General features: G+C 31.7%; 1 protein-coding gene across 1 annotated transcript in view; it reads right to left on the bottom strand.

Moving 5' to 3' along the window:
* Positions 1–16,856, bottom strand: part of LOC149533954 (MADS-box transcription factor 22-like) — a 299,590-nt gene that overhangs the window by 241,859 nt on the left and 40,875 nt on the right. The gene's annotated exons all lie outside the window — the stretch shown is intronic.

Here is a 16,856-nt window from a genome sequence, read left to right as displayed (position 1 = left end):
AAAAATGTCCAATAAGATATAATTTAAATAAAATTATAATAAGAAAATTTATATATTTAATTTTTTTGTCATATTTTTTCATAATGGCATTTTAATAAGTGGCATACACCTATGTTAAAATCCCATGATTTAATCCTTGTTTATATTATTTATCTTTTCCCATGGTTTAATCCTTGTTTATATTAATTCATCTTATATTTAATTTAAAATGTTTAATAATCATTCATCATTATTGTGACCCAACTTCCATGTACATTCTATTCGAATAATAAATAAAACATCTAAATATTCAACCAATGAGGTTCTAAAATTACTTCATTAACTTAGCTAAATGTATGTTATTTTCATGAGGGATCTAGTTCTAAAAGAATATTTTATGTACAGGTTCAAACAAAAGTTGGCCATGTATTTGCATAATCCTAAAACCTACTAATTGACTCCCAATTCATCAACATTTGAGGAGCTAAAGATTTGGTTCAATTTTCTTAATCTAGGGAAAAATCCAAGTGTCAACAAAGACTTTGAAAATTGAGGAAAGAAATGAACCTCATATTGTAGTCAAAATATCCAAATTTTCTAAAATTTAAAGAGCATATTTTATAATTTATTAGCATGTATAGTCTAGATATGAGTATACTATTCCAAAATAGGAATCTCCATCTCAAGTATTTTATTTTTCCAAAACTTGAAAGGAGGGGGTGCCCTCTTTAAGCACACATAGGTATACAAGTGGGTATGTACAAGTTGTACCACTATGTGATATCAATAATTCTCATCAAGTATTCTTTATGGAGTATTCAAAATTCTATTAGCCAAGATTTTGACAAAAGAACATTCTAGAAGGGGCCAAAATATCTAATAGACTCAAAATTTTCTTTGCAAAGGGTATTATTTCTCTAGGGATGAAAAATATTTTGAGTATATTCTACTAACACTAAAATAAAATAGATTTTTGATTTTAAGAACATGACCAACAATGGAAACTTTCTATTAAAGCCATTTGTCACCCAAATTAACCTAAATTTAAATTTTTAGCTTTAACTTCACCATACAGACCCAAACTTGGGCAAATGAGATTACATTAAAAAGTTACCAATCGTGCTGGTCTAGTATTGGTGGTCATTTTTACTACTTTTAACGCATTTAATGTAAGAATCATTATAATTTTATTTTTTTGCAATTATGGGGTTGTACCTTCCAGATTTAGGCCCCATTTTTTTGTAAACCTAACATTTATAGAAAATTTGGTTGTGTGCTCTACCAAATCTATCTTTTATTTTTACATATTTTTTATAATACACTAAGAGGTATTAGAATTTTTTCATTTCTAGAATTCATGTTTTTGTATATAGTTGTGATGGATGGTTGTTTTTTGGGTGGAAAAAAAATCATCTTTCATATTCACATCTTGCTCTACCTTTTCTTTAATATAATACTTCATTTAAGGGGAAAATTAAATCAAGAATCTCACAATGCATAACTATCACATCTCAAAGCTCTAATGACCAAATTACACTAATATATGGGTTTATGGTCATATATAGATGAGACATAATCTAGTTTGCATATCTATTTGAGTTTATTTATAATGAGTACAAGATCCTTAAGGCTTTTTGTTTGATTGGTCTACATCTTTCAAATGGTCCCACTCAATATTGATTCTAGCACTGGACTCTGAGAGAAATGAGGGCTAAATTTTACATCTTTGGGGTTATTAATTTGAGCTATGTACTCCAAATCTTGAGACAAAATCATCATTATTATTACCAATGTATTTTCCTTAGCCAAAGAATTTATAAAGAAGTTTAAATCTATTGATTCACATTTATAAGGTTGTGGGAAGGAAAAGACAAGAAAAGGGTGCATCTTTATGATTCTATTTTAAGTATATTTTATTTTCTTTGTTTCATCATCTAATCTATCATGTATTTTTGGCTCTTCATTGCAATATGGATTTAGCTAAGGATTTTTGTGAGTTCTTGACATAGAAATGAGAAAAATTAACATACTTGAAATTAATTCGTAGTTTTATATTTGAAGCAGTATTTTCCCACTCATTTATAGATAAACTAAATAAAACAATTAAGAGCTTCATGGACTACTCAACTAGCTTCAAAGTATCATAAATAGGATTTAGATTCCTACTATTATGTGACTAATTCCCCAAGAAAAGGGGAAGTAAAGGTAACCCTTTTAAAAGAATGTGATGCTTCGAAAAGCACCCCTTAGGTTATCTTTTAATGGCACTTAAATTCTTCTAACTATTTTTTTAACTTCTAATATTTGTTATCTATTGAAGAAGGCTCCATTTTTTTTCTAAAACTAACATTTATAGCAATTGTTGTGTGCTCTACCAAATCTATCTTTTATTTTTACATATTTTTTATTAGACACTAAGAGGTATTAGGATTTTTCCATTGCTAAAATTCATGTTTTTGTATATAGTTGTGATGGATAGTTGTTCTTTTGTGGAAAAAAAATCATCTTTCATATTCACATCTTGCTCTACCTTTTTTTTTAATATAATACTTAATTTAAGGGGAAAATTAAATCAAGAATCTCACAATAGATAACTATCACATCTCAAAAGCTCTAACGATCAAATTACACTAATATATGGGTTTATGGTCATATCTAGATGAGACATAATCTAGTTTGCATATCTATTTGAGTTTATTTATAATGAGTACAAGATCCTTAAAGCTTTTTTTTTATTGGTCTACATCTTTCAAATTATCTCACTCAATCTTGATTCTAGCATTGGACTCCGAGAGAAATGAGGGCTGAATTTTACATCTTTGGGGTTATTAATTTGAGCTATGCACTCTAAATCTTGAGAAAAATCATCATTATTATACCAATGTATTTTTTTCCACCAAAGAATTTATAAATAAGCTTAAATCTATTAATTCACATTTATAAGGTTGTGGGAACAAAATGACAAGAAACAGGTGCATCTTTATGATTCTATTTTAAGTATATTTTATTTTCTTTGTTTTATCATCTAATCTATCATGTATTTTTGGGTCTTCATTGCAATACAGATTTAGCTCAGGGTTTTTGTGAGTTCTTGACATAAAAATGAGAAAAATTAACATAGTTGAAATCAATTTCAAGTTCCATATTTGAAGTGGTATTCTCCCACTCATTTACAAATAAACTAAATAAAACTATTAAGAGCTTCATTGACTACTCAACAAGCTTCAAAGTGTCAAAAATAGAATTTAGATTCTTCCTCTTATGTGACTAATTCCCTAAGCAAAGGGGAAATAAAGGTAACCCTTTTAAAAGAATGTGATGCTTTGAAAAGCACCCCTTAGGTTATCTTTGAATAGCACTTAAATTCTTCTAACTATTGTTTTGACTTCCAATCTTTTTTATCTACTGAAGCATATTTTCAACTAGAGGATTAATTATAGGACCTATCTTTCTTATGGACAAGAAGTATTCACAACAATATATTGGTCTTATATAGATCCATGCATACCTTCATGGTGTGAAAAAAATGCCTCAAAACATAAAAATAACATATCCATGTACAAGACATTGTTGGGTGTACATTGTACCTTAACTGTTGGAACTAGAATTGGAACAACTATTGTGTTTTAATTAATGTCAAACCTTATTGGTGAGATAGTTTCTACTTGAGTAGAGTGCCATACAAAGATGATTTATGAAGAGGATTTGAGAAGAAGAGATAGGAATATGACCTAGTGAAAAGGTTGAGTTATGTGGAATTACAATGGGAACTTGATTAGTTGGACCTTGGAAAGATAATGTGTGGTTTAATCATAACACAAAGTGGAAAATATAGTTGAGTTAAAGCCTAAAAGATATGATCAATGAAGAAAAAATATTTAGGCTTAACTAAGCTTCAAAGTAGAAGATTAAAGAACTTATAGTTAAAGCCAAGCTATACTAGTGTCGATTGAGAAAACAATAGAAGTCAAGAAAATTCAGTGTCAACAAAGCACTAGTAAAAGATAGAGTAATAGAAAATTATAACCGAGCACTAGTAAATGGAACAAATGAAAATAGTGTAAGCTAGGTAAGTTAGTATAGTGATGACTAAGTTATCTAGTAATAACAAGGCCGAGGAACAAAATGTTGGTAGAGTGACAACATTTTACACTCTATGAAAAAATCTCAATTCTTGGCCCACATAGTTGAATTCTTGGAAAATGGAAAGTGTGTTGAAAATAAGAATTGATAAGATAGAAGATTTAATAAAAGGGAAATCATGTTTGAGAATTTATATTCAAAGATAAGTTTGGAGAAGTTTCTAGAAGAGGAAGAGGATATGAAAAGATGGATGGATTCAATGAATGTAACCTAACCCTCATATCAATGGTAGTTTTTGAGAGGAAAAATATGTTGGAAATATGGTCAAATAGATGTCTTGATGGTTGTCATTTATGGAAACATGTATTCAATATTTCACTTATGCATTTAGTGTTAGAAAATTGTCTAAGTGTTAGCCAATTTACAACAATATAAAAAACACATCTTAAGAGTATGGATGACTCATTGAGATTTAGCTTATGCATAGTTAAGGAAATCTTTGTGACACTATTAGGATGATGTAGTTAAGTACACAGGTGTCTACAAACAATACAATTCAAGATATAATTAAAATACCAGTGTGGGTATTTATCAGAGTAGGACATAGCATATCAGTAAACATAGTTGTACGACTTGAGAAATTATTTTGGTTACAAAATAATTATTAAGTTATGATGAGCCAACTATGTTGATATTAATCCATAAGTTATTTTATATTACAAGCATTTAAACACATGAAGGCTGACTGAGTAGAGTTTTGTGAATGTGCAAGGTATAAGTAAAGATCTTATATTGCATAGTTAGTGTGAAGTTGTGTGAGATAGTGAGATGTTGTAATTATGATACAAACTATTATGCAAGCCTTATGTGATGTGAGAACTGATATTTTATCAGAGAAAGTGTGAGTTATAGTAGTAAATCAAGTATTGTATGTATACCTATCTTGTGAATAACTAAATTGTATTATTACATGTTAGAGTAGTGAACTCTTCTTGCATACACTAGATTTGTTCTACCAGCTCCTAAAAGATTTGAAGCTTTTAATAAGGCTTAGTATCCTAATAGGGAGTTTAGACACTATATGTATTTTATAGACTCTCAATAGGGTCAATATCCTTAGCATGATCCTATAGTTTAGTGAATCATCTAGTGCATATTATCCCCACCAATGTTTTCCCTTGGCCAAGGTTTCCCTAGTTAACAAAATAATGATGTTATGAGTTATCTATGTGCATGGTTATATTCACTATTCAACATTGTTGGTTTACTTTCATATGTGAGTTATAAGGTAATTAACAATATATATTTGTGCGCAAGAGTTTGTAGAATACTGATTCAACCCCCAGCCCCCCTCAATATTATCTATTTCTAATAATTGTTATTAGAGCACAACTAATTTGAAGAGGCTTAATAGCTTAAGTAAGATCCTTGTGAATATGAAACATTTGAAGAAGCTCGAGTAGATTGAGCTTCTTACAGAAGAAAGAGACACCTTGATAAATTGATACAAAGATGCAAAACTATACATTGGCAAACTCAAAGATGAGATTGATGATATGAAATCTAGCAAGGAATTAATTATGTACACTAATGACAATGATGAAATCATATCAATGTTCTTCAATAATCCCCCATAGCATCAACATTCATGCTAACACCAATAGCTACCAAGTTGCAAATAGTGCAACTTGAGTCACATTCTGAAGGACTCGAGTTGTAGTCAGAAGCTACCAAGCTATTACGATAGAAAACCAAGTCTAATGGAGCCAAGTCACAAATAGTGGGACCCAAGCTTAATACTAAAGTTCATGATGAAATTAGTGAAACAAACTAAAAATCCAAAGTACCCGCACTAGCAAGATATGTCAGAAGGCCTCATACACCTAACCAAATCATTGGAGACAAATCAGATAAAACAATGACAACAAAAAAATTGAAAGGTACATGTTTACTTGCTGAATTTGAACCTAGAAATGTTGAAGATGCTTTGGATAATGAAAGTTGGATCAAAGAATTGAATGAAGAAATAGAATAGATAGAGAAGAACAAAACTTGGACTCTTGTTCCTAGACCAAAGGATAAAAATGTAATTGACACAAAGTGGGTATTCAAAAATAAGCTAAATGAAGATGGAGAAGTTTCTAGAAATAAAGCAAGGTTAGTATGTAAAGGTTATTCTCAAGAAGAAGTTATTCATTATGGTGAAATTTTTTTTCCTGTTGCAAGAGTAGGAGGTGTTAGAACCTTAATAGCATATGCAACTCATAGAGGATTTAAAGTTTATCCAATGGATGTGAAATTTACATTCTTCAATGGAATTCTTAATAAGCAAGTCTATAAAGAACAACTTGAAGATTTTGTAGATCCTAGCAAGAGAGATATGGTTTACAAATTACACAAAGCTTTATATGGTCTCAAGAAAGCTCTGAGAGCTTGGTATGAAAGACTTCATAACTACTTGATATAGATTGGTTTTCAAAGAACAAATAATAACAATAGTTTGTATATCTAAGAAGAACTAAACAAGGGATTGTGTTGGCAAAAATATTCATGGATGGCACTTTATTGATAGGAAATGATGACTTCTGCAAGGCATTTTTAGAAGAAATGAGTAAAGAATTTGAGATGTATATGTTTGGCAAAATAAAATTCTTTGTTGGATTATAGATCCAGCAAAAGAAATATGGTATATATATTACTCAATCTAAATAAATTAAGAAGATACTAAAGAAATTTGGAATGGAAGACTCAAGACCGGTTGGAACTCCTATGTCTATTGGACATAAGATTTCCAAAGATGATGATTCCAAAGAGGTAGATCAGATCACATACAGATCAATGACTAGAAAATTGTAGTATGTAGTGCATACAAGGCCTAATATTGCATTAGAAATTGGTATGGTAGCAAGATTCTCAACAAATCCCAAAGAAAATCACATTGTGGGAATCAAAAGAATTATGAGATATATGAAAGGCAGTGAAGATTATGGTTTATGGTACAAAATAGGAGGCAATTCAGATTTAAAAGTATTCACGAATATTGATTGGGAAGGAAATATTGATGACAGAAAAAAAACTAGTGGTGGAGGATTCTTTTTTGATAAAAGACTAGTGTCTAGGAAAAGAAAAAAAAAAATTGCATCTCTCAGTCCACACTAGAGGTAGAATATGTGGCAGAAGTAGTCAATTGTTCTAATATTGTTTGGTTCAAACAACTATTGGCAAGTATGAAGATAGAAATCAAGGATCTAGTAGTTATATACCATGATAACAATAGTGAAATTAATAAATAAAAGAATCCAATGATTCATACCAAAACAAAAGATATTGGTATAAAATATCACTTTTTGAGAGAGTTGGTACAAGATAAAGAAGTTAGAGTGGAATATGTAAATACTAAAGAACAAATTGCAGACATATTCACCAAGCCATTACCTAAGGATGCATTTTTGTATCTTAGAGGTAAGCTATGGGTCATTCCCCTATCAGAAGCTCACTAAATGAAGTTTAGTGAAGCATCAACCATAGCATGTTTGAAAATCAATTAGTTGGTTTAATATTGACAAGGGCATATTGCAAATGAATCAGTACTTGAGGTACATTGATATTCACTGATTATTGTCTTTGGCATGAGATGTCAAAGAGGGAGAAGCTTTTTGTTATATATCATAGAAATTTTTTTAAAAAAAAGAGAAAGAGATGTCAAAAAAGGAGAATGAACTTGGTCTGATATCAAAGGCATAGTTTGCTATTAGAAGAAATTGCAGTAGACAAAAGTTTTCTGATAGAGGGAGAAACTAAAGGCAAAAAGAGTTCACACTAATAGAGGGAGTTCTCATGGATGAGAATCTGAATGAAACTAAGGATATGTTCCTTACTCTCTAAAAGTTTCATTACATTATGACATGTTGTGTTTCCATAAATACCAAATAGGGGGACTAATGAATACAGTTGATTAATTGTGTATTATCTTTGATGTTATAGAAAATGTCATATCATTACCAATCAATGTATGTCGAGCTCACTTGAGCTTTAAAGACAATTTCATGTGTTTGTAAATCATTCTTGTATTTTCTTAGATCAAAAGATAGTATCTACTGATTTCACTTGGGCATCAAAGAAAAGTTTGTGAAAGTTGAGTGTTAATCGAGCTCTCTTAATGAATGAAGGAAATATTGGATGGAACCAGTGTTAACCAAGCTCACTCGGTTACCAAAGGAACTTTGAAAAATTTGAGTTTTAAAAAAGTTCACTTGCTTAACATAGGAAAATAATTTTTGAGTTAGTGTCTACCGAGTAGGGTCGACTAACAAAGATTTTCTTGCTTTGGCATATTGAGTTCAATTGAATTGTCTGTTAGTTCTAGCCAACTAAGGAGATGTATATTAATTATTATAATTTATATTCTAGTTGACCTGACAATATGAAAGATATAAATATAAGGTCAAGTTGAGAATTTAAAAAAAAAATGCATGGAAGATAATAGAAGATTTAATGATGCTAAGAGGAAGCAAATCAGAAGGATAAGTAGAATATCCTTGTGAAGATGAAAAGATACATTCAATCAAGAAGGATCAAGTATACAAGCCAAAATTGACATCTATAATCAACAACTCAATTACATCCAAAATCAAGTCATCTCATTGTTACTCTCTAACCATTGTAGCAGTGATCTAAATCTCTTAACAAAGTTGGCTTAACAACTATTTGTAAATCCTCTAACAAGGTGGCATTTCTATTAAATTGTCCAAAGACCTCTAACGAGGTCACTTCTAATAGGGTGATTAAATCATTTAATAGTGTCACACCTAATAGTGTGTTTTGTAACCTTTAACAGGGCTCCTAATACGGTTCACTTTAGAAGAGTAAAAATCAGTAACTAGTTGCAATTGGTGGTTTTTCTCAAATTAGGTTTCCATGTTAAATCTTGGTGTCAAATGTGTTCATGCTATTTCTCTTATGTATTTTCAACTAAGTTAAAGTAATAGTAACAATAAATAATATCTTAAGATTTTCAAGTTAAGTATCTGTCAAGCATTTCTAGTGTTTGTCGAGTTACAACATTTTTTCCTATGTGTTTATCGAGCATCAACGGAGTTTATTTTGTTCTAACATCTAAGAGATTTAGGATTTATTTTAGTGGTAACTAATTTAACCCTCCCCTCTCAGTTACTCCTCTTATATTTCCAAAAATGTTGACTTTGAAAATTTCGTAAGCATTAGTAAGATGAAGAAAGTAAGAGGCCTACCAAAATTGAAGAAACATGATATTGTGATGTGTAAACAATGTTAGTTGGGAAAAAAGAAAAAGTCTAGTTTCAAGAGAAAAACCTATACATCTGATGTTATTTAAGAATTGGTTCATACTGACCTTTGGGGACCTATTGGTGAGAAAAGATACTATGGTGACAAATACTTTATTATGTTTGTTGATGACTACTTTAGAATGATGACAATGATGTTTCTTAAAAAAAATCTGATGCATTTCAAATGTTTAAATGGTATTTGGATAGACTTGAGAAAGATATAGGTGAATGATTGAAGTGATTGAGATTTGACAGAGGAGGTGAATTTATATCTAGGGAATTCAATACATTTTTCAATGATAAAAGAATTAAAAGATAAAATTTTGCACCTAGGACCCCTCCACAGATTAATGTTATGACTAAAATGATGAATAGATCAATCATGGATTCTGCTAGGACTTTGGTGATAGAGAATAATTTTGCACATAAGTACTAGAGAGAAGCTGCAAGTACAACTATTTATACCATGAATAGAGTATAAGTCAAGAAATGTACAAACCTTAGACCTTTTGAGCTATGATATGGACATGCACCTAATGTGAAACATTTCAAAGTGTTTGGAAGAAAATTTTATATATTAAAAGGCAATAGAAATGTTAAACTTGATAATAAAAGTGATGAAGGCATATTCTTAGGTTATTCCACCAAGATCGAAAAATATAAGTGTTTGAACTCTAACACTAACAAAGTTGTGGAAAGTGCAAATATGAAAGTTGATGAGTATACATTAAAGAATGAAGTTGAATGTAAATAGGATCTTGAAGATTAAAAAATATTTATATACATTGATGAAGTTGAGCCCAACACCTTATCCCAGCTTGAGAAGAAATCTGCCAAGCAGTAGCAACCATTACATGTTGAGTTACAACCAAATCATGCCAAGCATCCAGAAATTGGTGTCAAACATTGAGAAGTGCATGGTGAGCTATGGGATGAGCTTGCCAAGTAACAACAAGTGATTTCTAAACAACCATAAGAGAAAGTAGAAATACATGAAGTTCTACTTGAAGTCAATCTGCCAGATGAATCTAAAGTAGAAGAAAGAAGGAGAACACCTATATTAGAAAAGTATGTAAGAAGACATCATGCACTTGATCAAATCATTGGAGACAATGACTCTCAAGTTATGACAAGAAAAATATTGAGGAGTGACACCTATTTACTATGTGAATTTGAGCCCAAATTAGTGAAGGATTCCTTGAATAATGAACATTAGATCCAAGAAATGAATGAAGATATTGACCAAATACATCAGAACGAAACCTGGTCACTTGTGCCTAGACTAAAAGACAAGAATGTTATTAAAAAAAAGTGGATATTAAGAAACAAGTTGAATGAGAAAGGAAACATAACAAGAAACAAAGCAAGACTAGTTTGTTTGTAAGGGATATACACAAGAATAAATTGACTATGGAGAGACATTTTTGCTTGTTGCAATATTGGAAGGAGTGAGAACACTTCTCACACACACTTCTTACAAAGGATTCAAAGTATATCCTATGGATATAAAATTTGCATCTTAGAATAGAATTCTAGAAGAATAAGTCTACATCAAACAACCTAAATGATTTTTTGATACAAATAATAGAGATATGGTAAGTTGCACAAAGATTTGTATGGATTGAAACAATCTCCTAGAGCATGGTATGAAAGATTGCATACATATTTGGTGAAGATTGGTTTTGCAAGGACAAATGATAATGGAAATTTATATTTGAAGATTGAGTCTAACAAAGAGACAATATTAGCTGAGATATTTGCTGATGATATCATATTTGGAGGAAAGGATGCATTGTGTAAGTGATTTTCAATTCAAATGAGACAAGCATTTGAGATATCCATGTTTGGAGAAATCAAAAATTTTCTTGGCTTAGAAGTGTATCAAATTAAGAAAAGTATCTACATTACACAATCAAAATATATCAACAAGATAATAAAATTTTTTGGTATGGAAGACTCAAGACCAATTAGAACACCCATGACTATTGGACATAAACTTTCAAAGAATGATGATTCTACTGATGTAAATGAAACCTTGTATAGATCAATGATTGGTAAGTTGCAACATGTTATTCATAGAAGACTCAATATTACACTAGTAGTTGAGATAATTGCTATATTTTCTACAAATCCTAAGGAGAATCATATGATTGTTGTGAAAAGAATATTGAGATATCCAAATTGTACAATGGAAACTAATAAACTTACTCAGTATGAACTAATCTTAGAAAAGAAATTAATTATTCTCATTACATTTTGAAACCCAAACTTTTCATGGTTTCAAAAAATCAAAGTAAGAATCTTACCCAAAAACAAAGTGAAATAATTTTACACTCAAATAATTTAGATAGACATAATATTAATACCATTTTAGCATAGAAATGTTGACACATTAGTCAAGTTTGTTATTAGTGACACACACATATTTAGAGTTTGTACAGCTACCGAGCTCATTGAATAGTTTATAGTGTTTGTCATGTAATTCAGTAGCCACTGAGTTCTACAGTTACTACCAAGTCTTTTGGACTAATCACAATGGTTTTCAAGCAGATTCAATTAGTGTGAAGTTTAATAGTTCAAACCAAGTATTTCAATGTTCACTAGGTTTATCAATGGTTACTGAGTTCACAGTTCATGTGATGTGAAGCCTACATTTACTAAGCATTGCAGTATCTACCGAGTTCGCAGTTAAGGTGATGCAAAGCCAGTGTTTACCAAGTTGTGCAATATCTACCAAGTCACCAATGTAGACCAAGTTCAAGACTACTTGAAGGTTATCATTATGGATTGAGCTTCTATGTTCACCAAGAGCATGACAATGCCAAGCACTGATAGTGGATTTCAAGTATCAAAACCTCATTGAGTCAGTCTCCAGAACTTGAGTATCTTCATGTGAGCTGACTCTATAATATTTGTGTTAACTTGTGTCATGGTTGACTTTTTTATTTTTTAAACTAGATTGGTATATATATGTGATGTATTGTATCATATCCAATGTATGAAAGTGTATAAGCAAGAATTCAAATGTAAGCATATGTATTGTGAATGCAAAAAAGTTCAAGTTCTAAATGCAGTAGATAAAGAATTATAAAGACCATATCAGTATAAGGAGTAGCAATGACAAATCTATCAGAGAAATGTGGTCAATACTCTAATGAATCTCTATCAGCAAACTCAGTTGCAAATCAGAGATCTACTGCTTCATCCTAACAAGTGAACCACTCAAAATCCTTGAACAAGGTAGACCTAATAGTGTTTTCTAAATCTCTTTACCAAGTGCATACTTCATTGTATGTTTGTAAATCCTCTCACAAGGTGGACCTAGCAGTTCTATTGCTCCTAATAGGGAAAATCACTAGAAGTGATTAATGTAAGCCTTAATTGGCCAACTTTATGCTACAGTATTAAAGTTTGTGGGTATAATCCCCACCCAAGTTTTACTTTCTATTTGGAAGGTTTCTGGGTCACCAAATCTTTGTGTTCAAGTGTTATGGATGTTTTCATGTTTTTTATTTCTTATGCATGCAATTAGATTAGATGTGATGAATTAAATGCTAATTGTTTTATTGGATTAAGAATTGAAATTTGGTAGAAGTTTTAGAAGTTACTAATTCACCCCTCCCCCCTCAATAACTTAGCATAGTCTTGAATATTTCTAGCAATTGGTATCAAAGCATTATGGTTATCAAGAGAAAGTCTAACAACTTGAGAAAAAATCAAGGATATGGAGATATTCTGACTTGACAAATCTATTGGCAATGAAAAGTTGGATCTGGAAATGGCCATTACACAACTCAAGAAAGCTAAGGAGCAACTTTCCCAATCCCTAAAAATAAGAAAGAAACTTGAAAATAAAATGAATGATCATCTTTACATTGAAGAAAGAATTGAAGAATTTTTTCCTTCAAGTAGCTCAAATGAAATAAATGATTCAATCAAAGAACCCCTAGAGAAGAATGGTTCCCTACAAGAAGAAGTAAGAAAGTTGAAAAGAGAACAAGAAATTTAGTTAGTCAGGTTATGTGAAATCTTGGAACAGAGGAACAAGATAAAAGAAGAGAAGGATGGAAGGCACAATGAGATCTAGAACCAATCCCTTCAACATGCAGACCTTATTGATCAGCTCTCTAATGAAAATGAGGAAATCATGAGCCAAAGATAGATCAATGAAAGACTAAGGAATGATTTAAATTTTGAAAGGAAAATCAATGAAAGGATAAAAAATGAGTTAAGATCTGAAAAAAAAAATTAGTGAAAGATTGAGAAATGACCAAAACACTAAGAAGCAAATCAATGAAAGAATGATGAAATCTCAAGCAGACATGGATCAACTAAATGAGCAAAACCCCTATAGGAAAAAAGGAAAAGCAAGAATTGGATATAAAGAAGAAGGGGAATCCTCCAAAGAAAGTGCTTGAAAGAATCAAAGACCTACTTGCAATCACTATGGTAAGATAGGTCATACATCAAACAAATGTTGGAGTAATGGAAAAGAAAAATTCAATGGAAAATGCTACAATTGCAATCAGTGTGATCATAAGGCTAATGAATGCAAAGAGAAACCAAAATTTGAAGGCAAGTGTCATAAATGTAAGAAACATGGACACAAGGCATCAAAATGCAAAACAAAGACATTGAATCCTACAAAACAAATTGTGAAAGCAATATTTGGTTGGGATTACAATACCTGGTGTAGATATCATTACTATGGAGAATTTGGACACATTGGTATGAATTGTGTTAAACATCATATGAGGAAAAGAGATACCACTATAAGATGTTTTATTTCTACAAAACTTGGTCATTATGAATACTGGAAAATTTGAAGATGAGAAGAAGGAAAAGGCTGATAACATTTGAAAGAAAATGAGATACCAATGGATTCCTAGGTCTACTAAGGATACCGGTCCAAGTAATGATGGTCAAGTCACTCAAGAATTGGATGACTCAACCATTTCTAATTAAGTTCTCAAGGAAGAACTGGAACCAAGCTATCAAAGAAGACATCAGAATCAGTTGCAGTTGAAAGGTGACAACGATCCAAATTCATATGCAAGATACAAAGGGATCACTAAGAAAGATTTGTATCAGTTATTACTAAGTTATCTTCTCTACCTAGTAAGGTCAGGTCATAGACTCTACTGAAAAAGGTCAAGAGTAACAAGGTACTTATGCTTATTGAGTCATGAAGACATCATTGAGTGATCAATACAGAGTAGTGGATAATAGTTTGTCAAGCATAATGTCAACTCATCTACCACCATATTGAGCATTAATGATGCAATTTTAACAAAAGGCATGGAAGCAAATTCATTTCTCACTGTGAATTTTCAATTGCTATTGTGAGGTGCTATTTTCTATGTGATCAAGCAACTTGAGAAAATTTCCTACAAATTTTTTTGAAGTTCCCTCAAGCTACCGAGTGAAAATGGCATCCAAAAGTAGCAACAAGGTCAAGAAAGGTTTTGACATGTTGGTTTGAGGTGTTGAATGGAAGGCACCAGATTTCAAGCTTATGCCCGCAGTCGCTGAAACCCTAGACCCCAGTGGAGCTTAATCTCAAATCCCTCCTAAGGTACTTCTTGTTAATGAAATTTGAACTCATTTTAAATGCACAATTCAAGAAATTGGTACTCTTGAGATGGATGATGCCCTAAGTTAGTTATGTGTTGATGGAACCCTGAACCCGAGTATCAACATTTGGAAGCAAAAGGATTAACTCACATTCCCCATATGCCCCTAGAGTTTCAAATAACATGGATTAGGTATATCCTTAGCCGGATGCATAATGGACAACTATGGTTAGAGCAGCCGATATTGATAATCAAGAAGATGATTCATTGAGTCACTGGCATTCCCATGCTCACCAAAGACAAAATGATCAAAACCATAGGTCGAGTAGAGTTGTAAAAGAAACCCCTAGCCAAGTGGGATGACAGAGGCATGCAAATAAGGAGTGCCATAGATGCAAAGTTGAAGTTTAGTATTTATGTTATAGCTCATAAGATACATAGCTCAAGTTGTCTTAGCAGTGTATCATGTGAGGCGGTGGACTTGGCATATAAAGTGGTGAAGAATAACTTATCTTATGACCTTGCCAAGTTATATTGAGGCAATTCAATAAGAATATGGAAAGTATTAGAACTTCCAGGAATAACCTATGCAAATTTGTATCTCTATTAACATGTTTATTCATTTATGTCCAAAAGTTTTTCCCTTCCAAAGGCACTATAGTTTGGAGAAAAGATGTGCTTGTTCTATACCAAATAAATGAATATATTGTAGAAATGGGTGAGAATTATGGTAGCATCATGGAAAACTACTTTGATGTGTTCAAGGATAAAATAAATAATAGGTTCATGATACCTAAGAAGTTAGTTGAGGACTACAAGGATGATGTGTGCTTCATGGTTGATTATGACAAAGTATACATCCAGGCAGTCAAGCCTAAAATTGTGTGGGTCAAGCCACTTGGTTATGAGGTAAACATTGATGAGACTAAGGATATCATTGAAGCCCTTTTCAATGAACTTGTTGATCTCAAGGCCTATTACTTTGGTACTTGTGAATAGGAAAAGGCAAGAATAGAGCTGGAAATAGAACTCCCTTAGGCGGTTAACAAAGGAAAGAAGAGGATAGGCAAATCAAAATCTAGTGCACCTCTCATGTTAACCAAGGGTAAAGGTGAAGATGAAGAATAGGCAAAGGATGAAGAAGAATCAGAAGAAGAAGAAGAACCTTTGAAGAAAAAGGGCAAGGTGATCATCGCCAAGCCTACAAAATCATCTACTACAATCTTCACAAGGAGGTCCAAGAAGAGAGGAAGTGACATTGTACTCATCAAACTTCCACCCACCTTTCAAGAAAAATTGAAGCAAATGGAAGAAGGAGCTGCAATTACAAATTTTAAATCTTTGAAATATTAGACTAGGACAAAGGCAGAGTAGAAACAAGTTGAAGAGAGTGTGCTGAACGAAATGGGTAAATGGAAGTACTCACCAGACCAGATCACCTCTCAAATCTCTAATGAATTGTTGGAGAAAATAAAGCCAAGATGGGATTTTTCCATGTAAATAGTGAAAGAAACATGTGCAAAAACCTTGAGGCATTTACTACTGAACATATTAGATGTTGAGGTTAAAGAGTCTTTAAAGAAAAATGAAGAAAATTTGACTCTAAGTTTTAATAACTATTTTGTTTGGATTAAATATATAAAGCATATAGTTAAGAATGCTACAAACACTTGGAAGAATATTTATTTGTTACATAAACCAAGTGGTTTCCCAGTGGAAGTTAAGGATGATGATGATGAAAAAGAAAAGGATGAAGAGGTTAATGAAGAATCAACTCATTATGTTACAATCGATTATGAAGAGTAAAAGGAGCAAGAAGCTGTAGATGAAGAAAAGGAAGATGATGAAGAGACTGATCTAGTCAAGGCAGCAGCTGTAGTCATTGCCTCACTTCCTCACTCCTTGAGCAAACCTT

The sequence above is a fragment of the Cupressus sempervirens genome, chromosome 10 (genome assembly GCF_028749045.1).
Source record: "Cupressus sempervirens isolate cs-2001-9-10 chromosome 10, ASM2874904v1, whole genome shotgun sequence".
In the NCBI taxonomy this organism is placed as follows: Eukaryota; Viridiplantae; Streptophyta; class Pinopsida; order Cupressales; family Cupressaceae; genus Cupressus; species Cupressus sempervirens.
Note: the sequence above shows the minus strand (reverse complement) of the source record. Positions and strands in the feature narration are given on the sequence as shown.